General features: G+C 43.6%; 1 long non-coding RNA gene across 1 annotated transcript in view; it reads left to right on the top strand.

The window, feature by feature from the left end:
• Nucleotides 1-4485: 4485 nt before the first annotated feature.
• The window catches only part of LOC124619740, a 168185-nt gene continuing 149569 nt past the window's right edge, over nucleotides 4486-23101 (top strand). The window contains exons 1-2 of the long non-coding RNA XR_006980118.1: nucleotides 4486-4797; nucleotides 5091-5217. This is a non-coding gene — a long non-coding RNA (uncharacterized LOC124619740). The remainder of the gene's footprint in view (nucleotides 4798-5090; nucleotides 5218-23101) is intronic.

Below are 23101 nucleotides of genomic sequence, written 5' to 3'. Positions count from 1 at the left end.
GAACTGACCTCTCGATATATCCCATAATTGATCAATGTGAGTCATGTCGGGCTATCATGGTGGCCAGATCATCCGCTCGACTTGTCCAGAATGTTCTTCAAACTAATCACCAACAGTGGACATGTTTGGGAACATCGAGTCCATGAATGGCTGCAAATGGTCTATAACTAGCCGAATACAACCATTTTTAGTCAATCATTTGGACGAGAGGATCCAGTCAATCCTATGGAAAGAAAGCCCACATCATTATGGAGCCACTAACACCTTGCACAGTGCCTTGATGGCAACTTCGAAACGTGGATTCGTGTGATCTGTGCCATCAGCTGTCAGCAACTGAAATCGAGGCTTATCTGACCAGCGCACGGTTTTCCAGTCGTCTGGGGTACAACCGATGGGGTCAGGAGCGTAGGAGAGGCTCTGCAGCTGATGTTGTGCTGTCAGCAAAGGCGCTCACGTCGGTCTTCTGCTTTCATTAACGCCACATTTCGCCGTACGGTCCTAACGGTTACCTTAGTCACACGCCCCAAAGTGAATTCTGCGGTTAATTCATCCAGAGTTGCTTGTCTGTTAGCACTGAAAACTCTACGTAAACGTGGCTCCTCTAAGTCGTTAGGTGAAGAACGTCGGCCACTGCGTTTTCCGTGGCGAGAGGTGATGCCTGAAATTTGATGTTCCTAGCACACTCTTTACTTGTGGGTCTCGGAATAATGAATTGCATAACAATTTCCGAAATGGAATGCCCCATGCGTCTAGCTCCGACTACCATTCCGTGGTGGGAGTGTGTTAATTCCCGTCGTGCGGCTGTAATCACGTCGGACACATTTTCACACGACCAGCGTCACTGCAAATGACAGCTCCGCCAATGCACTGCCCTTTTGTACCTTTTATACCTTGTGTGCGCGATGCTACTGCCATCTGGATATGTGCATATCGGTATCCCATCACTTTTGCCACCTCAGTGTACATATGAGCGTCAGTTTTTTATGACTACTCTGTCACCCATTTCTGTAAGATGGCTCTGATACATCACCAATTCATCGTCTCTCCCTTCTGCTCGCAAAGGCAATCCAGGTGTCTCTGGTGAGCTCACTCAGTTGTCCTCACTCAAAGAGAATGACAGCAGTTACTTCCTGCAGGTTCATCCAATAATTTTTATACAATATTTGCAAAAATTGCATTTGGAAAAACACAAAAACACAATAACCTTTATAATGTAACTTACATATTTAGCCATGGGATATATTTAAATTACTTTATCTCGTACCATTTTGAGTGGTTCCTTATCTATGAACTTCTCAGCTTCCTCTAGTCTCTTACCAGCTATCCGTCCTCTAGAATCGATGCTGCGTGTTTCAAGTGAAAATGTAACAATAAGTGTTGTGAGGCGCTGTCATGCTGAAACCATAACCATGTAATCAGTAATCAAGAATCTAAAAACACCAATAGAAACTTTCTTGTAAACCCAAATGGTTCAAATGGCTCTGAGCACTATGGGACTTAATATCTGTGGTCATCAGTCCCCTAGAACTTAGAACTACTTAAACCTAACTAACCTAAGGACATCACATACATCCATGCCCCAGGCAGGATTCGAACCTGCAACTGTAGCGGTCACGCGGCTCCAGACTGAAGCGCCTAGAACCGCACGGCCACACCGGCCGGCTTGTAAACACAACAAATGTAAACAGTAACAATGTAATTGTTTATCGAAGACTGTGGACACTGCTAACAGTAATGAGAACTTACTCTTCCTGGCAGAAAGCAGTAAATAAAATTACGATGTCGAAGCAAAGTGCACGTATTGGCCTGAGGAAACTCCATTGTCAAACCATTCAATGGCCTCTCGCGAAGAAACGGTGCATGCACTGACTTTTTTGAAACATGAAAAATACGGTTGTGTATGTATTTCCGCTAAATTCTCTAAATTTTGTAGATGCCGTTTTTTTATACCGTATATAGGGTGTTCCCCCTAAGATACACTGGACGCATTTCCTCTGCTGTTTCGTCAGGTATTCGCACTTTTGTTTTTGCTGAATGAAGCTGGATTGAGCGCCAACCAATACTGCTCGTCACGTTTTTCATGCGACGCCTAGTGTCGTAGGAAAGCGTCCATTTGTTTCCCGTCACAAATAAAATTATTTTTAAAGCGGAATTTTAGATTCCCGTTCGATACAGTGGCCCCATATTACTTTAAACCCACTTTCGTATTATCGATTGGCATAAACAGGAACTTTACAACACGAAGAGTAACCAGCACTCGAGCAGCGGCAGCACCGCCTTGGCCTGTGCTGAATGCTACCGCCGTGCGGCAGCACTTCTCAGTCGCCCGTAGATTAGTGTTTATCCTTAGATTTTTAGTGCCCCTGTTACTACCCAAAATCTGACTGCACTTAAGGCTAATGGTCTCAGAAGGGTTGAGAACAACAGCATTAGATGGTGTTGCTTTGCTCAAAGTTAATATACGTAAACACGTAGTAGGCTGTAATACCATCTTAAAAGGTATCACTATATGTCCATTCTAATTATCCGGGCTGTTATGCCGTGGTCAGTTGATGAATTATGTGTCAATTCCCAACGTTTCGTCCCCGTCTGCGGAGGACATCTTCAAGGGGGTCTGTAGCTCGATGGAAGGTCCAACACACCCACTGGCTCGCTACTGACTGCCGCTAAATTCCGTGTCCGCGCGCTCCCGCGCCGCGGCGTGACGTCACGTGTTTTGAAAACGTCAGTGCAATTGGCCGCTGTCCGTCGCCGTCGATCGCCGTTGCCATCACCCAGTAGTGGACGGGTGGTACACATCTTCTTTAACACCGGCATCCATATACCGTTTAATTTCACGCCCTCCTCCTTACGATTGAAATTATTAGGGTGTTTGGCGATTTCGATTGCCTCCCTGTAGAGCCCTTCGCAATATGCGGTTGTGGCCACTAGTACTTGCGTCTCTTCGAAACGAATATGGTGGTTACCTGGCTGGAAAGCATACTCCGCAGCAGGTGATCGTTCCCTTTCTCCTCTTCTACAATTGCTCTTGTGCTCTTCCAAACGTTTTGAAACCGTTCTTTCAGTGGTACCCACATAAACTTCTCCACAGCTGCATGGGATCCTATGCACTCCAGCTTTTTCCAATGGTTTGCGAGCGTCCTTGGCAGGCTTAAGGTATTACTGTATCTTCCTGGTGGGCTTGTAAATTACGGTAATATTCCGCTTCGTCAAGGTCCTCCCCATTCCTTCCGATACATTTTTAACAAACGGCAGGGAAATCTTAGATTTTGCAGTAGCCTGTACGTCACTATGATTTCTGCGTGGCTGCCTCAACGCACGTTTTATTTCGGCGGACGAATATCCGTTCTTCATTGGTGCATTGTGGAGATGTTCCGTCTCAGCGTCGAGCAACTCAGGTTCACAAATATTTCTAGCTCTGTCCGCTAACGTCTTGATAACACCCCGCTTCTGTTGTGGGTGGTGGTTCGAATCCCGGTGCAAATAACGGTCCGTGTGCGTGGGTCTGCGGTACACTGAGTGGCCCAAACTACCATTTTCGTTTCTAAAAAGAAGCACATCGAGGAAATGTAATTTGCCGTCTACCTCCTCCTCCATTGTAAGCTGAATTCTCGAGTTTATACTGTTCAGGTGTTCGTGGAACCGGCTTAGTTCCTCCCTACCATGTCTCCACAGCACAAACGTGTCATCCACGTATCGGAACCATACATTTGGTTTCTTGCTGGCAGTACCTAAGGCCTGTTCTTCGCATTTCTCCATAAAGAAGTTTGCAATTACGGGACTTAGGGGGCTACCCATAGCCACGCCATCCGTTTGCTCATAAAACTGTTCATTCCACTTGAAGTATGTGGTCGTCAAACAACACTTAAACAGTTGTGAAATATCCGCAGGAAATATTCGATCCAGCTGTTCCAATACATCCTTAAGTGGAACTATGGTAAACAGCGATAGCAACAGCTGGATCGAATTTTTCTCTGGATGTGGAACTCCAAGAATACAAGGTTTTGCTTAAACTGTTGTTTTTCATACGTCTGTCTTGATGCGGGGCAGGAGTATGGCACACGCAGCCCCGATCGCCAACCATGTCCCTTCCCCCAACCCCCCCCCCCCCCCCCCCCTCCCACCTCCGTGTTCGGAAGTCAGGGACGAAATCTACGTGTTGAGCTACATCTACCGTTTGCAACGTATCGTGTGTGATGCGACGAGCAGGCGTGAGCAGACTGTTGTGGTAATTATGGCCACCAGTTGCCACCGGCCCTGTGGCCGCTGCCCTGAGGCCGCGACGTCGTCGTCCCCTCGCCGCCTCCGGCACCGGTGTGCGCGGCTGCCACGGGCGGCAGCGGCCCGCCGGCTCCACCGCGCATGCGCGTCCCGCGCGCCGCCCCCCACCACGCCGCCTCCGCGCGGCCGACGCTGCTGCCGCCGCCGCCACCGCCGCCGCCGCTCGGCGTCGGGCGCCGCGACGCGCCAGTCTGCCGCGCGTCGCGCTCCGTGTGGACAGCGCAGCGCAGCGCCCGTGTGTGTGTGAGAGAGAGCCCGCGTGCGGAACCGTCTGGGCCGCCCTGTCCGGTACCTCTCGCTGAGTGCGCGGGCCAACGAGTGCGCCACTCGGCCAGTCGGGAGCACTCGGCTGTGCGCCGCTCCGAATAGTATCGTTCCGCTCTGACTCTCGGAATGTGTTTGTGACAGTGGGCCCGAGGACATGGACCGACACCACTGTAACTAGAAAACAACCTCTCTGTCCCACATTACATACACATACACACTGCAGTTTTGTTTCTGCCTGTCGTTTTGTCCGTGCGTGGGTTTTATTGTGTCGAGTTTTTTAGTACTTTTTCTGTTATGTGTCTCTGACCACCACCGCTCCCCCTCTTCTGTCCCCTTGTCGAAACTGACCTCTGCGCCCCATCCCACCCCGACTCCCTCCGTACACCCTCGTTTTCGTTTCTGTATGTGGCGTCGCACTGTTGCGCTACCCGCTTCCGTCCCCTCCTCGTGTTGTCGCTGCCCCTGCCTGTTGTTGCCGTAGTTGCTACCACCTCCCGAGCCGGGCTCGCCGGCAGGCGGTTGTGCAGCGCTAGCTGTTGTAGGTCGCCGGCGCGCGGCCAGCCTCACCGCCAGCAGTAGGCAGAGCCCCAGGCGTCGCCGGAGCCGCCGACGCCGACGCCGACGCCGACGTCGTCCGGCAGCGGCTGCAGCACGCGCCCGGCGCCCGAGGTAAACACCGGCGCATCCCCGCCTCCCCCTCTGCGAGGCTGTGCGGCGAGGAAAGCAGGCCCGAGTGCTAGTGCTCAAGCGTGTGACGCCAAAGTGATTGACGAGTGCGCGCTCCGCGGCTGCCGGAACCGCTGGAATCTCGCTAATTGAAATGCAGAATGTAAGTAGGCCGCGGAGCTGCTTCCTCTCGCCGTTCGGCACGACGAAACTGCCGAGGTCTCTTTCAGTTGCAAACCGGCGGGGGAGTCTAGATACGCTGCAAAAAAATCTTCTCACAAAAGCGACAGATTTCTACCCCATCGCTGTACACAGACCTATGTGAGACCACTTCTCCTTTGCGCCTGTCCGTTCTATCCGTTTTTGAAGCAATCCGTAACACTGTTCAAATTCATTACAACGTTATTCCTGCTTCTTCGTAGTATCGTCACCCCTAGTACTTTACTAACCTTTTTTTTTTTGTCACTTGCATTCCGCAGCTTTTATGAACTTCAAAACTGATTGTAAGTGTAGTCTTCCGCAGCCGTTCCCACAGTCAATAAAATTCTTTTGGTATATGACCACACTGTGAATGTCCAAAATCTTCCGACGTTGTGGCCACTATTGCTAAGGGCTTTCCTCCCGCTGTTTTTGCTACGAAATGACATCGTGCGACACCGTAAGCTGCTGCTAAAACATATTCTTTAGTAAGCGAGCTCCAAGACAGCTTGGATTAACAGTAACGGTTACATTTAAATGAGTAACGTATAAGAAGGACGACAAACTCAAAACTGTCTCCAGACGACTTTTCAACTTTGTGCTCCTTTTCTAACGTAACTGCGTTCTAACGTACTACTTGGTTTTAACCCAGGCTCTGCTCCAAAATAGTCTTTGGCCGAAAGCCGTCCTTTATTTAAAAATACCTTTACCAGCATTTTATGCTCTAACGGTGTAACATGAAATCTTACGGCATTTCTGAAACTTAACTAACCGTATTAGTGAGTCGAAACAGGTTTCTAGGCATGCGATGGTTCGCAAAGGGACGAATACTTTGTACCACGAATAACTTTCATTACTTTTTCACGACGTAAATACTACGACTATTTTCGAACAGGACACCTTATTTATCTTTCGAGAAAAGTATATCATTCCTCTGATACATATCACTCAATGTTTACCTGAAAAATGCGAAAGTGCGCTCTGAGAGCAATCTTTACCGTCATTTTCAAAATAATATTCATCATCTGTACGAAAAGGTTCAGTGCAAACGTTACCAAACTTCGTACAATGCAGTGTTCAAAACCTCTCCAATGGAGTTAAAATACATTGTTCCCTTTAAAAAACAGTTCCACCAATACCTCGATAGACAAATCATTCACAATTCTCAAAAATATATCAAAACACTGGCACATTTGCCTAATGTCACGTCAGCTATCCGTTCTGCACTGTTGCTTCTTAAGAGTATCACACTGCAAAATCTTGTACGCTTTGTTTAAACTGTGCTCATTACCAGTGCTGCTACCTCAAAGCTACAGTGCACTCTCTTGAATGTTGGAAAGTATCTTATTTTGTTACCATCCGCTTTTCGGCTTCTTCCAGTATTGTAACACTCTAGTTTCAATTTTACGTAAGGCCTATCGTTCCCAATGCGCTTATATTTTGTGGAAACATGGAATGCAACATGATATCAATATGCTAACCACTTGTTAATGTTGGAGTACGTTAACTGTATGTACATCAAAAAGTGCACAATGGGTATTATAAATGCACTATAAGAAAGTGAAAATTAATTTTATGGAGTATTCTGCGCCGCTTGATTTGCTTTTGTTTTGATATTCTGACTTCGATTTAGTAAGACGTGACTCTAACTCGTTATTCCTTACTTGCTCCAAAAAGAATCGGACACTTTGGATGTGTTCTAGAGACAATATCTGTAAAACAGTAGGTCATTCGTTACTTCATAATGACACGAGAAGGCAGAAGAAAACGGACTGCAAAAGTCATAACAGCGTTGAAAATCACAGTAGTGCTTTTAAACACTATATTCTCTACAAATTCATCCTTTATTTGCTCCACAATGACAGGCATCATTTAAGTTTACAGGATCAATGCTTAAACACCTATTTAGTTTGCAAAATAAACAAGCGTTTTTAAGCACCTTTTATCACATTTTATTTATTTCATGCGAAAATTCCGAGCCGTGATTGGTATTAGATTCAGCGTACAACTTAATACATTCCTCCTTAGATTAGACGAACTGTTTGTAAAACCCATGGAAACTCAAAAAAACTACTTGTTGTAGTATCTCTTCTTGAAACAAAATACGAAGATTTCCACATGAACGTAAATTATTGCTCCCTGGATCTAAAGAGGACGAGTTGTATTTAATATTCACATATGCCGAATAACTGGAATGGTTCCACCAACTAATTGAGTATATTGCAGTACTTTCTAGAAACAACAGTCTCTGTCGCGAAAATCATAATATTTTAAGCTTTTTCGTCAGTTGGGACGAATGTTTAATTCACGACCTAGGAGAATGTGAAGTACGGTAATATCATAATCATAGCAACGCAGTTAGAAAAAATAGAACAAATCGTGCAGATGGTGCAATGCCATCATAATACTGTAATCATTCATTTCGTCAGTCTGCGTTTCAAAGGCAGTGGCTACGACTTCATGTCTGAATTGCCATGGATTCTCGTAAGTAATTTGAGACGCACGGAAGTTACCACCAAGAACAGAAAGCAATGTATTACCCTCTTAAAGAGAGGTATTGTACTGCTCGTTGGCTGTACTTTAACAATGTGTCGCATAATGCCGACTGCTAGAGGATGTATTAAAGGATATAGACCTAACGGCACTGGAAGCTCTTGTGTCTGCGAGTCGTTGTGCTAAATTCTATACTTCGTTTAAAACGTCGCCTGACTGAAGAAAGTGACTGTAGCAAGATCAAAAATGATCTGATTATTCCAGTACTGTAAATTTGAGCTACCGCTCATGTAACGCAACGTTCTCTCCGTTTGTAGCCATACCGTGTCTTAAAATCCTCTTCTCTGCGTAAATCCTCTCCCAATCGTCCGCACAAGTACGACTTGGAATTTCAAATGGCATCATTATCATATAATACTATTGATATACTAAACGATGTCAAAAGTTACGCACAATTTAAGCAGTTTAAAAGTGCAAGTTCTATACTGCACATTTCGATACTCAGATGAAAATACAAAATAAATTTATCGAACGTATCAGAACCATGTATTTGGCAGCTACTGGTTGTGATTTCTCTGAGGTTTCTTTTCTCATAAGTAAAGTGTGTCTTATTACCCACTGTTGATTTAATGCCGTTCCTTAATGCTCGTCCTACGGTTTATGGAGCCCTGCAATTTGGACAGGTACGGCAAGGCGTTTGTGTTGCTTTAACATTTTCTCAGCCATCATCAGTCGTTGCACCACTGAAGGACAAACGAAGAAAACTGAAGTGTTCAAATGGCTCTGAGCACTATGGGACTCAACTGCTGTGGTCATTAGTCCCCTAGAACTTAGAACTACTTAAACCTAACTAACCTAAGGACATAACACACACCCATCCCCGAGGCATGATTCGAACCTGCGACCGTAGCAGCAGCGCAGCCCCGGACTGGAGCGCCTAGAACCGCACGGCCACCGCGGCCGGCAGTCCCCTAGAACTTAGAACTACTTAAACCTAACTATCCTAAGGACATCACACACACCCATGCCCGAGGCAGGATTCGAACATGCGACCGTAGCAGCAGCGCGGCTCCGGACCGGAGCGCCTAGAACCGCACGGCCACCGCGGCCGGCAAAACTGAAGTGTCCGTGGATGGATGGTGCTAGTGTGTTGTTCTAATTAGACTGAAATTTTGTGGGGCTCATTGCTTAAATATCCTAGTGTAGGATTCGTCATACAGTCGTAATCGCGAAAAAAGGTCTCTTACTCCAATTCGAACCCATAAATGTCAGAATCTAAAGAAACGTATTTTAATGATTCCGCTTTCGATGCGTCGATACTTGCCATCAGATGGTTAGAAAAGATAGGGTGACGGAACCGGCTGAGAAGAAAAATTCTTCTTGTGTAAATAGAACAATTTTTGAGAAGGCGTGTGTGACGAAAGATAATACATAACGACTTCCAACGTAATGACAATCTAACTAGTTCTGTCAGAAGTATTGTAGAATATTTAATTGTATTTACTTCAGTATAGTTATCCTGTAGTAAAAACTATCCTACAAAAGATATGATTGAAGTTCAAATGGTTCAAATGGCTCTGAGCACTATGCGACTTAACTTCTGAGGTCATCAGTCGCCTAGAACTTAGAACTACTTAAACCTAACTAACCTAAGGACATCACACACATCCATGCCCGAGGCAGGATTCGAACCTGCGACCGTCGCGGTCGCTCGGCTCCAGACTGTAGCGCCCAGAACCGCACGGCCACTCCGGCCGGCTATGATTGAAGTAATTGCAGTTGTTTGGTCAATGAAGATTGGTTGCTTAGAGAGTCGCAGGAACCGTAAGAAAGAGAGAAAGAAGTGGTTTTCTTCGACGCATAAATGGTGCATACTCTTTCAGTTTTTCTTTCAGTGGAGCCCAAGTATAAACTATTCTGTCTCCTTCATAGCTGATCTCTACTCAATCAAAGGTCGCCCGCTAGTAGCTTCGCAGAAATAATACATTTCATACTTTAAACGTTATTGGGCAATCACTGTGTCCTTTGATCATGTATTTCAGATAGCATCGTTGTTACGAAATTCTCCTGTGCAACAGTACCCGTGATTTAGACGTGTGACGCGCATTTGTATCATTTCCCACAGAAAACGTTCAAACTGGCGTACTCTCAAAAGAAGGGAATGTGAGACAGGACGATTAAGTTTCGTGAATTCATTCCAGTCTTTTATGCAAACACTTACCATCTTTTGTACTGCACTGATGTGTTCCAGCACTTTTGGGCCATCGTCAATAGGTACTTTTATTCATGTCTAAATCTCTACAGTGTCAGGTAATATAATAAGATTGCAGAAAATAGCTCAAAGGTGCTGAAACATTTTCGGGCATTAAAGAAGAACAGTTGTTTGCATAATAGACGGATATGAATTCTGCTAATTTAATCTGCAAACCGTTACAGCTTCAAAACCGAATGACCATGATTTTGTGGATGCGTTGCTAGTTCATTTTTAAACTGTCGGACATGCTTATGTTTAACACACAGCAGCAGAGGAAGCAGTTTTTAATTTCTCTCTCAAGGCTGGCGTTGCGACGCACTGATATCATCATGACGGTAACGCGCACACACTTGTTTTCGAACGGTTATTACATTGTCATCCTGTACAAGACAACTCCAAGGTTACCACCAGACCTCCTGGGGTTACACAGGCTAATATACGAGTCATCCTAATCTAAGTTCCTCGCTGGTTTTATAGCACTGCTCAAGAGGAGGGCGGACTATTCCCTTTCATTTTACACGAAATATCGAAATATAGACAATCTAACTAGTTCTGTCGGAAGTATTGTAGAATATTTAATTGTAAATGACTTCGCATCTAAAAAGCAAGCAAAATTGGAAGAATCTATACCCGATTCATTTAAAGTGCATAGAGTATTGAATTACTCTTCATCTAGATCCCTGTTACGTACCGAATTTAAATTCTTTAATTCAGTAAACTAACATTTAAAAGTATCTTAAATTCTGTAGGAAAGTAAAAACAAACTGTTAAAATTATAAAATATTTGTCTTCGAAGTTCATTTCAGTACCTTCTTGTGAGACACTTTCATTTGTGCTAACACTTACCGTCATTTTTATCCTCAACGAATGATGATTTACGTAACAGTAAATAATTTCATGCCTGAGCTCATTTTTAGAGGCAGCGTAAATTTCTCAAGCAGGTTACATAATGTATCTTCTGTGTTACATACAAATATATTATGCTATTAATTGTACTGTTAGTCACCGTTATTTGTTTCTAATACAGGTGAACAAATTTGCAAATTACATGTTAGACGAAAAATGTGCACTATCGTTTGTACAGAATCTGCTTGGAAAATTTCAACGAACTTCTTTAAAAGAGCGGCACTGCGAATAGTCTCTAGAGCGTACATGTCTTTCCCGCAGAGATCAAGCAAATAAAGTTAGGGGAAAGAAACAGCTCATTTAAGAGACGGACATATATTAATTCTTACCATGCTCATTCAGGGCGAATCGAAAGGGAAGAACCTTAAAGAAAGCTTTACCATAAACTTCACAACTTACGTACCGAAGGCAATAAAATTTTAATTACATTGTGTCCAGTTACATTGTTTTCCCGTTGAAGTCGCAAATTAACGAGCTAACAGAGACCACAATAACGATGACGAAAGTCTTTTGACTTTAAAAGATTGTAGATGTTGCGGGACAAAGTTTTATGTCCTCGTAACTTTCTCTTATCAGTCAGCTTCGTAAATCTCAGTCGTCACAACTTGGAAGATTTCCGTAAAATACCGTGTCTGCTGCATCAGTTGACAATATTTACGATCAAATAATCATTCATCGTAGTTGTAGCTTCTGGCGAAAGCCTCGTCGCAAGAAACGTAGTGGAGAACCGAAATATTCAGTACGTATCCCTGGTGACCGAGACTGATCTCCGTCTGGCTGCCCTGAATTAGCTTACGATGTTTTCCCTGATCCACTTGACGCAGATGTCAGGAACGTTCCTTCAGACAATGCCGTGGTCTATTTTCTCTCCATCTTTGTCCACACAAACTCAAGCTTCACGTCTGATGACCACGGTGTCGACAGTAAGCTGATGTCTGACCATCCTAGAGCGTCTTTATCTTCAGTACCAATTTCTGTGGGGACTAATATCTACGTTGAACATTTTACACGGTGACGCCGAAAATACTACCAATTTACGGGAGAACTACAACGATATTTCGGCGCAGAGTATTCAATACCGTATACACCTCAAGATGGCCATAAGACTCTGCAGCGGAATATCGTTGCGGCAAGCTGTCGACATCTCGCAGTTCTCGCGACATTTCATGGCAAAAATTTTGCAGGCTAATTTTATCTTCCGTTACGTGAAACTTTCAAGTCCTTTTCTGGACATTAAAGTAATCCTTAATGTTACTGTGTATTCTGAAAATGCACAAGACGCAGGTATCTTTCCTCTAGTAGACAACACACTGTAACGGAGACTTACTGCCTTCTCACCGCACGTACTTCTGCGAAAGTCTACTTGCATGGCGGTGCTTCTAGAATTCGTGCCCTGCACTACCATCTGAAAACGTGTGCATAATTGTGATATCCGCATACGTACAATTTGTATTCATTCTCAATGTAGTCACTGTTTTCGTCAATCGCTTTTGGTTCTGATGACCGTTAGCTGGTGTGAGACAACGACTAGGGGCTAATAGAAACACACTCACCCGAGCGTTCGAATCACCTCGACAATGCCGGCGGCATTGTGTGGGTGTGGTAGCCTAAAACAAGAAAATTACAGATCTCTGCTTTCCATCCTCGACAATGCTGTATGGTGCATTTATTTACCTAAATGTTTGAGAACACACAACAACTGTTGCTGTAGTTCCACTTTCTTGAAATTCTGCAGGAACACACCTATTTCGTTTTCAAAACAAAACTCGCTTTATCTTTAGCGCAGAGATGTAAGAAAGCAGTGATTCATCATACGGACGCTATAACAGATAACAATTCCTTTCCATACATCCGTAACCATTCAGTTGTATGTACTCAAACCCCACTCTGTTTTTCAGGAGTATCTGTTAGCATTATTTTTACACAAAGTTCCCTATCATTCATTATCTAGTCACGCGTTGGGTGCGGTGTTTTTCGTGTCAAGATTTAACAGTCGTATTGAGTTGGCTATTTGTCAAACGACGATTTTCCAACACTCTTGTGCTCGAGCTACATCTTCTGCCGCGCGGGATTAGCCGAGCGGTCTCTGGCGCTGCAGTCATGGACTGTGCGGCTTGGTCCCGGCGGAGGTTCGAGTCCTCCCTTGGGCATGGATGTGTGTGTTTGTCCTTAGGATAATTTAACTTAAGTGGTGTGTAACCTTAGCAGTTAAGTCCCAGAAGAGTTCACACACACTCACACACAAACGCTACATCTACTGCCCGGGCAATATGACTGCCGCCTCTCCTGATCGTAGAAAATGCTGCGCCCTGAAACCTCTGACTTGTAATTCCTTCACCTGTTGCTTATAGCTCATAAACGATTCGTTGTTCGCAAAGACATACAGCTTCAATACACCAGTTTGCAATGAAAAATTAAATCGCTGATCGTAATCGACAAGCAGCTGGATTTTTCGTTTTCACAGCCATTTTTACGCATTCTCATAGAAGTCGCTTCACTGCAGATCTCGTATATGAGCTGCAAGAACATACCGCAATTCGAGGTTAACTGGCCGTTTGGTATTTGAGAAGGACTAGCTATCAGGTAGTTACAGGCCCTTAAGTACACACTGCACCCGTGCGTGAAGTTCCTTGAATACATTCACGATGAAATGCAAGGCCGCACTGTAAATGCCCAACTTTAACAAAGTTATTGACGCTTGTACGTGCGTTTCAAGTATAAAGCTTTGGGAAACCACTAAGGAAAAGCATGTAAAATTAATATTGTCTACTAGGTACTACACTCCTAGTAATGCGACCCTCGTTTTGAAACAAATCAGCTTTGTTTATTGTCGTTGCAGTCTTAAATCCGAAATTGGTTTGATGCTCCACACCAGCCTGTCCTGTTCAAGTTTCTTCATCTTTGCACAACTGCTGCAACCTGCACGCATGTGTACATGCGTGCTGCGCTCTCAAGCCTTGACTTTTCCTGTACAATTTTTACCACCAATACTTCCAAAATTAGCTTTTCCTCGATGCCTCAGGACGTGTCCTGTCAGCTACCTCTTCTTCCAGTCAGTTGTGCCAGAAGGCTCTTATTTCTCCGCTCTTACGTGATTAGCCACTCTCTCCATCTAACTTTCAGCTTTCTTTTGTAACACCAAATTTCAAATGGTTCTGTTTTCTTTTAATGTGCACTGTTTTTCATCTGCGTTTCACGTCCAGACAAATAATTTCATATACGCCTTCAAATGGCTCGGAGCACTATGGGACTTAACATCTATGGTCATCAGTCCCCTAGAACTTAGAACTACTTAAACATAACTAACCTAAGGACATCACACACATCCATGCCCGAGGCAGGATTCGAACCTGCGACCGTAGCAGTCGCGCGGCTCCGGACTGAGCGCCTAGAACCGCTAGACCACCGCGGCCACATACGCCTTCTTATAACTTAAATTTATATTCGGCGTTAACATGTTTCCCTCTTTCAGAAGTCAGCATTTTCTATTCTCCCTTCTTCTGACATCTTACTTCCCAAACGGGCAAAGTCTCCTTCTACTTCAATACATCTCATTTCATAATACGTCAGCTGACTTCATTCGAATACATTCTGTTACTCTTATTTCGTTGTTATTTTTGTTTATCTGATAAAGAATTGTTAAGACATTGTCTATTCCGTTCGTCTGGTCTTATTTCGTCATCTCTGACAGAACTGTAACGTCAAAGGGAAGACTAGAATTTTTTATTTCTTACGACTGAACTTCAACTGCTTTGGCAAGTTTCTTATTGATTTTCTTTACTGCTTGATGTAAAAAGATGGAGAAAAGACGAGGATTAAACACGCGTCGACAGGGAGCCCATTAGAGAGGCAGCATAAGTTCGGATTCTTTTAAGGATGGCGAATGAAATCGGCCGTGCCCATCAAAGGAAAAATCGCAGCATTTGCCTGGAGCGATTTAGGGAAATCATGGAAAACCTGAGTCAGGATGGTCCATCATTCTCCATTTGAACCGTCATCCTCCCGAATGTGAGTGCAGTGTGCTAATCAATGCGTTGCTTGTAAAAATCTACTGCTGTATAAAGCGGAAGGCAGGATACATCCCAGTCTCAAATTTTTCTTAATTGCTACTTTCATGTTTTGTCTTTTGATTCATAACTGCTGTCACGATTCCGTGCAACTGGCGTGAAAACTTACGTTCCTTGTATTTTATCCCTGATAACTTCAGTATTTCAAAGAAGTTTATTTCAACTGTGTATCGCGGACGCACACACATAAGCACAACTCATTTTTTCCTTTCTTTGTTAACTAATTACTGTCGATAGACAATCCTTTATCTTCTTCCTCAAAATATCAGCCTTATAAAAAAAAATTTAATCCAACAAATTACTCATTAGTTTCGACATGAGACATATTTCTTTTTATTGCAATAATCTGGATGCGGTATACCACAGAAGAACTCACGGCGATCATATGCACCAAACAGCTTCGCTGTTTGTTTAAAACGATTCTCGGATGGCACGATGCTAGTGTCAGCTAGCGGACAACTGTCTACGAAGGTAATAACGGGCTAATAGTTGGCCGTTTTATCGGCATTTGGACGACAGATTTGAACTGAGCTTGCTTTTAAACCGATAAGCCGCAAACTGTGTAGCGTGTATGTTCATGCTGAGGAAATTCACTGTCTGATGACAAGAATATGAACGAGTAACCAACCACAGTACGACGAAAGTAGACTTCAGCGCTGCTCGTGGGCGCAGGGAGTACTGGCCACCCTCATATTTTATAATAAGTAGTTTTTTCTTTGGTTAATCTCTAGTTTTCCAAGTTTGCAGCTGCATTAGTGTTGACACGATTTTTCTAAAGCTATCCTCTTTGGATTTCAGGTGCTTATTCTGTAGGCGCGAGGCAAACTAAACTGGACAAGCCAAAAGGCCGCTTCCCGATGGCAGCAATGCTGTTACGTTTGGCCGACAGTCACTCCCATTCATTCCTCGTATCATGTCGATGTAAGTTCCTAGGACACGGAGTGACGGATCCTCTATTTCACTTAAGCAAAAACATCCGACGAGTTGACTGAATTGTCTAATACATTAATATCGCTCGACACCTGCTCTGTTGCAGAAGTTCGATGCCTTTGCCATGATTCTGATCTGCCGGCCGCAGTGGTCTAGCGGTTCTGCCGCTGCAGTCCAGAACCGCGGGACTGCTACGGTCGCAGGTTCGAATCCTGCCTCGGGCATGGGTGTGTGTGATGTCTTTAGGTTAGTTAGGTTAAAGTAGTTCTAAGTTCTAGGGGACTTATGACCTAAGATGTTGAGTCCCATAGTGCTCAGAGCCATTGATTCTGATTTCTTTGTATATCATTTCATAATTATGTGGGGCAGTAGTCAGCAGAAAGTGTTTTTATTAGCAGGTTACATCGGGTGTAGCAGTGATGTGTAAATGTTTGTTTTATAATTCACGTAATTTGTCCACCGTACGACAAGCCACAGTAACGCTTTAGACACACAGTTTTAGAAGCCTAGGTCATCTTTAACACCGCAAAGGAGATGTTTCAGAGTAACAGGAAACGATATTTTCCGAGTGTTCACCTGAGGAACACAATTATGTCAGCTGTAGAAATATCGTGTAAAATGATTACTTTTAATCCGATGCAGACTCCAAAATCTGACGATAAGCAGTTTTGTAGGGATCAGTTTCTAGCCCTTACTACAGGTGAAGACTGCAACGCATATTGGCTCTTGATTTTCCATGACTCTGACGAAACTGCAGCAATATACCTATAGCAAATCCTACTCACATATTTTCATTAATTAACTTGCTTATATTCATTGCACGAGCTTCGTTTTATGCGTTTCGGGATTTCATACGTCACCTAATAATAAATGAAGTACTCAGTTTCTATAGTAGTAATTTCTTTATTAATTTTAATGTCACTGCAATGGAAAGAGCTAAGCACAAAGTCGCACTACTTTTTGTAACGTAAAGTACAAAAATATTGATCTTCAAATGCGGTAGCAGGTGAATGATGTTTAAATGCAATTCTGTATATCTTTTCTCATGAGTGTTAATTTGTAACAGAGCGGAAAAAAGATAAAAATCACACGCAGACACACATTTTTCATTTTTGTCTAGGTGCCTGTCCCGAACAAGGTGTTCGATATATTTCCCTTGGTTATCAGGCCAGTTTTCATTTTAGAAGTACATGTATGTTTGGAGTGAAACGCAAATAATGTTGTCTTAAGAGTTTTGTCAATAAGTGAAAGCAAAAGTGTCTTTCGAATACGAGCTCTATCCAGGTATATAAAAACAGTGTAGTGTCTCCAATAAAGTGACGGACGACCTGTCAGTCAAAAACATTTAATGTACTGCGAATAAATAAACCGTAGGACCCATTATTGATTGATTATACTGCCGGCTATAAGTCACTGTGACAGCAAGAACAGTAAAGTTTCTCGAAGTAACCGTCCGCACCGACCTAAACTGCAACGACCACGTAAAGCCAATCCAACAGCAATTAGATGCCAGGCTGAGTGTCTTTGGAAGAAACCTAAGGAAATGAAATCCACCCACAAACGACGCAGCTTATAGATCCCTAGTTCCACAGCGATTATTGAATGTTTTTGTCACTCGCGGACGTTTAACGGGTATTATAAATAACCATTTTACTGTTATAAGTTGCCACAGCAATCAAAGCTGTCTGTGTCGACTGGCACAGCAGTTTAGCGCCGACGTGTCCGCTGTGACATAGCGATTTTTATCGCTGAGCTGCGACAAAATACGTAGTTCATTGGATTTGAGAGCTATTTATGAAAACTCCGAGCCTATAACGAGACGACATAAATGTGGATGGAAAGTGATTCTGAACAATCTATATGTTCATTACCTCAGAGAGATTCGAAAGAAGAAGATTCTGCGTGAACTGTGTACGATGCATACATCGTGAGTCTCAGTCTTCACGACGTGGAATTATTACTGTCGTGCCTACGACACCGAGAAGACAACCAACTAAGTTTGAATGGTGTCAAAATTTCACAAGGTTGGAAGTCTTGTATCTCCGAAAAGAGTTCGGGAGACTGGCTACATGAAATTGGAAATCAGTGCGGTAATTGTTTAAAAAAATCAGTGGTAAAAATCGACCGAAGCGACACGCTCAACAAAACAATGGGTAGCACGTAAACAGAAAATTATTTTTCCATGTTTAGGAAGTGGGGAAGGCCAACGCATTTTGCACATTCTATAAGTACGTGGCGAAAGACAAGTACGGAATATTTGATGTGAACGTACTTTCAGAGATTTGCGGGCTCTTTCATTTCGAGAGAAAGAAAGCAGGAGTGAACGAAAATGTTATAGAGAGCCATAAATGTCTGGATGTCGTGAATTCAATCGTTACACTAGTGCTTCATTCGAAGACTTGTGAGTTGCTATCAAGTCTTCGAATGAAGCACTAGTGTAGCGATTAAATTCACGACATCCAGAGATTTATGGCTCTCTATAACATTTTCGTTTATTTGTAGAGATGCATATGGGGTCTGAAGAAGGCATATTGAATTGCTGAGACTAGTAGACTGCGAAATAAAATAAAATAAAATAACATAATAAGTTACGCCGCTGTTGATTAATTTCAGTAACAATTTTTCATTCCTTATTATTTTCAATTTAATACCGGCTTTTAACTATATTCTGGCCAATATTTTTACTGTCTCGATGTGGATTATTGCAGTGCTCGGTTATCTGTTCACAATGGCACCACAATCAATGTCATAGGGAAACGCGTTTGCACTACACAAATTTATAACTTTACACACAAAGCATGTGCCTACACTGATACCCTATGACGTCACAGGCGAAACAAATACTGCGCTACAAACAAGTACAGACATTATCTACCTGTTGTTGGCTCAACCATTGATCATGCATTGTTGGTCTCATACTAACTGACCACGATATTATTGCCGGCCGGGGTGGCCGAGCGGCTCTAAGCGCTACTGTCTGGAACCGCGTGACAGCTACGGTCGCAGGTTCGAATCCTGCCTCGGGCATGGATGTGTGTGATGTCCTTAGGTTAGTTAGGTTTAAGTAGTTCTAAGTTCTAGGGGACTGATGACCTTAGACGTTAAGTCCCATAGTGCTAAGAGCCATTTGGACGATATTATTACATATGGCCTTCCGCTCCCGTTATCAAAAAGTCGCAGTGATGATTAAATGAACGATCACAGTGGTGAGTAAGGGAAGCGCATCAAACTGTGAATAATTTCAAGACAGTTGCGCGTTTAGTATTGAGTGTTTCAGCGTGTCCTCGTGAAATATCAGGATGAACACCCACGCTAGACCTACCGAAGCGCCGTTACTCCCAGGTGCAATAACATTATCGTCAACTGATACTTATTCCTGATTCAAATCCGTCGGTGTTTTGTGAAACAAAGGAGTTCGACCGACGAGCGAATATGCGTTTTCACGCGAAAATACGCTTAGAAATTTTTTTATATCCATCCTGGTGCCAGGAGGACTGGGGGACTACGGCTGTTCACTATTGTAAGGAAATGAAACACCTACACCCGTTCTTATGATGCCATTTATTGAGTAGCTACCGGTTGCGGCGCTTAAATGCTCCATCTTCAGTCCCTAGTTTGATTGTGAAGGGGTTATCATGGGTCCATATATACGGCGCATCAGTGGCCAACAACTGGTTTACGTAGACTACATATAACTGCGACGTCGTCTCTCGTAGCGTCAACTATCAACCGGAACAAGAAAAAGGTGTTCAAAAATGGTTCAAATGGCCCTGAGCACTATCGGACTCAACTGCTGAGGTCATAAGTCCCCTAGAACTTAGAACTACTTAAACCTAACTAACCTAAGGACAACACACACATCCATGCCCGAGGCAAGATTCGAACCTGCGTCCGTAGCGGTCGCGCGGTTCCAGACTGTAGCGCCAGAACCGCTCGGCCACCAGCGGCCGGCAAGAAAAAGGTGTGTCTCCCGGCTTCCGCACAGCAGATTTTTCGTGTAAACGTGAGGATAAAGTCATAACAAGTGTTTCGTGATAATATGTAATTTAATTATCAGTTTCTGTAATGCAGTGTTTACACAGAGCAGTATAAAGCTTACGCAATAGGTAAATCACACAAGTTAACAATTGATGGTTGGAAAGACATCACAGTTACAGGTAGTCTGCGCAAACCAGTTGTTGGCCACTGATGCGTCTTATATATGGATCGTAATAACCCCTTAAGCATCAACTAGGGCTGAAGAAGCGCCGAAACTGGTAGCTAGACAATAAATAACATCAGAAGGACGGCTGCATCTGTTTCGTTTTCTTACGCTTAGAAACAACGAATGGTCGGCAAATTTTCAACACCCGAGGCACGGCCGTCATGTCTCGCATGTTGTCAGTGGAGCGGTTTATGGACGGGACAGAGAGATGGCGGAGAGAAGAGCAGCCTGTCGTGTAGGATGTCTCGGTCAGCAGCGGCCGTATCCTGGGGCGGAGCCGAGCGGCTGCGGCTGTAAACAGCCGTGAGCAGGCCTGGCCGTGTGGCTCGCGATCGATCTGCAGCGGCGGCGGCGGCGCTGAGCCGGCGAGGCCACTTGCCGTGGCGCGGCGTGCCGCTGCGAGCAGTTTTTACGCGGCTGCTGCGGCCTTAACGAGGATGCGTAAACAGTCAGCAGTGGGGGGGGGGGGAGGGGGGGAGGGAAGCGAAGCGGTCGCGACCCGCGTCGACGCCGGCGTCCGGCCGGCAGCCAGCGCGCGCAACTGGTGCCATCTGTCGAACCGTTTCTTCCCCTCTCCTAAACCACTGCGGTACTGACTGGGGATGTGCCGCGACGGTAGATTATCGATGCTGATTTCGATTCCATCGTTGGCTTCTAAACCATCGACGGCCCGTAAATATCGACCCTAGGGAGTTTTATTGGACGTTGCACAATATACATGGATGACCTAGTGGATAACGTCTGTACTTCCAAAGGCATTTCGCGGATCATGCTGTTGCATAAGAAGAAGCCGCAACGCTAGAATATTGTAGCGACATACAGAAATACGAAGAAGTAGCGCCTACGTTATTAACAGGGACGCCGCGTCGTACTTCTTAATAACAGCCACTGCTATTTCGTATTTATTCGCCAATACCAGGCCCTCGGCACACGAAAAATATGCCCTCCCTGGACGGAAACACACGTAATGTGGGAGTGCAGGTTGTGACACGCGGACGACGACAATAGAAGTTTGGGTCTGCTCGTGATTCGTGCTCGGATGGCCGAAGCGGTTAACGCGACCGCTCGCGTAAAGCGGGTATTCCGGGTTCGTGTCCCGGTCGGTTACAGATTTTCGCTTTCGTCATTCCATTGTATAGCTGAAGGTGGTTCTTATTCGCATTTCATCAAATGCAGAATGACCCGCAGAAGCTCGAACTTTGGTCCAGCGGGAGCCAATTGGCCCTCAACGTAACCAAATATTAACAGGAGGTCACATTTTCCACTTATGTTGTGTTAATTTGTTCAGAACTAGTTTCAGCCTTCTAGAGTGTTCCAGAGTGATTTTTTGGTTGTTTACAAAACAGAATATTTTATTTTTACCTCCATTAATAGAAAAGTAATTCTGTGAATGTAAATTTATTTGAAATACATTTACTTGCAATAGAAAAATATACTTTACATATTGAAATGATAGCGTCCTTAAATTTGTGTTTTTTATTCGTGTTGGTTCACAGATGACGTCTTGCTGTTTTCGCAGCATGGCTGTCAAACAGTGAAGCTAAGCATCGAATAAATGGAATAGTCATTTCAAGTACTATAGCTATATTTTAACGTCTTATTTGGAAAAAATATTCAAATTTGTGTGAATTTCCAAGGGACCAAACTGCTGAGGTCATCGATCCCTAGACTTACACACTACTTAAAGTAACTTATGCTGAGAACAACACACACACCCATGCCCGAGGGAGGACTCGAACCTCTGGTGGGAGAGGCACCTCGAACCACGCGGCCACTCCGCGCGGCAGTCTTACTTGATGAAAGTTATAAGAAACAGAACGAAACAAAGTACTATGGAGAATAAAATAAAATAAAAATAAATATTGAAGTATATTGTGACGTACTGATGCTTCCTGAGCAAAGAGATCTAGAAAACGAGAAGTTCCTCGATAACTTCAGTTTCGTTCTGATAATGACAACTCAGAAACCATCTATATCTCACCATATACTTTAATAATTACTTTATTTCACTTTATTTTCCATACTGTTTTACTTCTTACTATTCTTACTTCCCTAAGATACACACATAAACATACAGGCAAATTATTTGAAATTATTATTCCATTTATTCCAGACTTAGCTTCACTCTTTGACCAGTTTAGTACTTTCCTAAATGTTAAGCTGTCAAAACAAGAATTCGTCATTTGCGAACCAATACGAATAGAAAACACAAATTTAAAGAAGCTGTCATTTCGTTGTGTAAGGTATAGTTTTCTATTGCAGGTAAATGTATTTAAAATACGTTTATTTTTACATCATTACATTTCTATTTTTGGAGTTAAAATAATATATTCTATTTTATATAGAACGGCAAAATCACTTGAGAATGGCCAAGAACGCTGAAACTAGTTCTGAACAAATAAAATTAATTCATCGAAAAGGAAAATGTCTCCTTATTTTAATAAATTCCTTTCTGTGTTATCCGCTATGAAGGAAATAAAAAAATATAACGTATTTCGTGTACATTGACAGAAAGGTCTAATATTGTGTGATTATGCGATTGCAGCACAATCATTGGAAGCAGCCGTTTCCATAAAATATCTATAAGTATTCGTACGTAGCAATTTAAAGTGGAACAATCTCATGATAGGCAGGTGCCAGACGGACACTCAGTGGTAGAAGCCTCGGGAAATGTAGACCATCAACGAAGGAGATACTGTCTGAACAGAGCTGTACAAATATTCAGTCGGACCGTAATAAGATTTCAAAGTGGTGCAAACGTTGTCAACTTGCTTTCAATGTTCGGAAATGTAAACTTGTGACCTCCACAAGATGAAAACACTTAGCATCGTATTA

The sequence above is a fragment of the Schistocerca americana genome, chromosome 6 (assembly GCF_021461395.2).
Source record: "Schistocerca americana isolate TAMUIC-IGC-003095 chromosome 6, iqSchAmer2.1, whole genome shotgun sequence".
Classification (NCBI taxonomy): Eukaryota; Metazoa; Arthropoda; class Insecta; order Orthoptera; family Acrididae; genus Schistocerca; species Schistocerca americana.
This window is presented reverse-complemented; position numbering and strand designations above follow the sequence as displayed.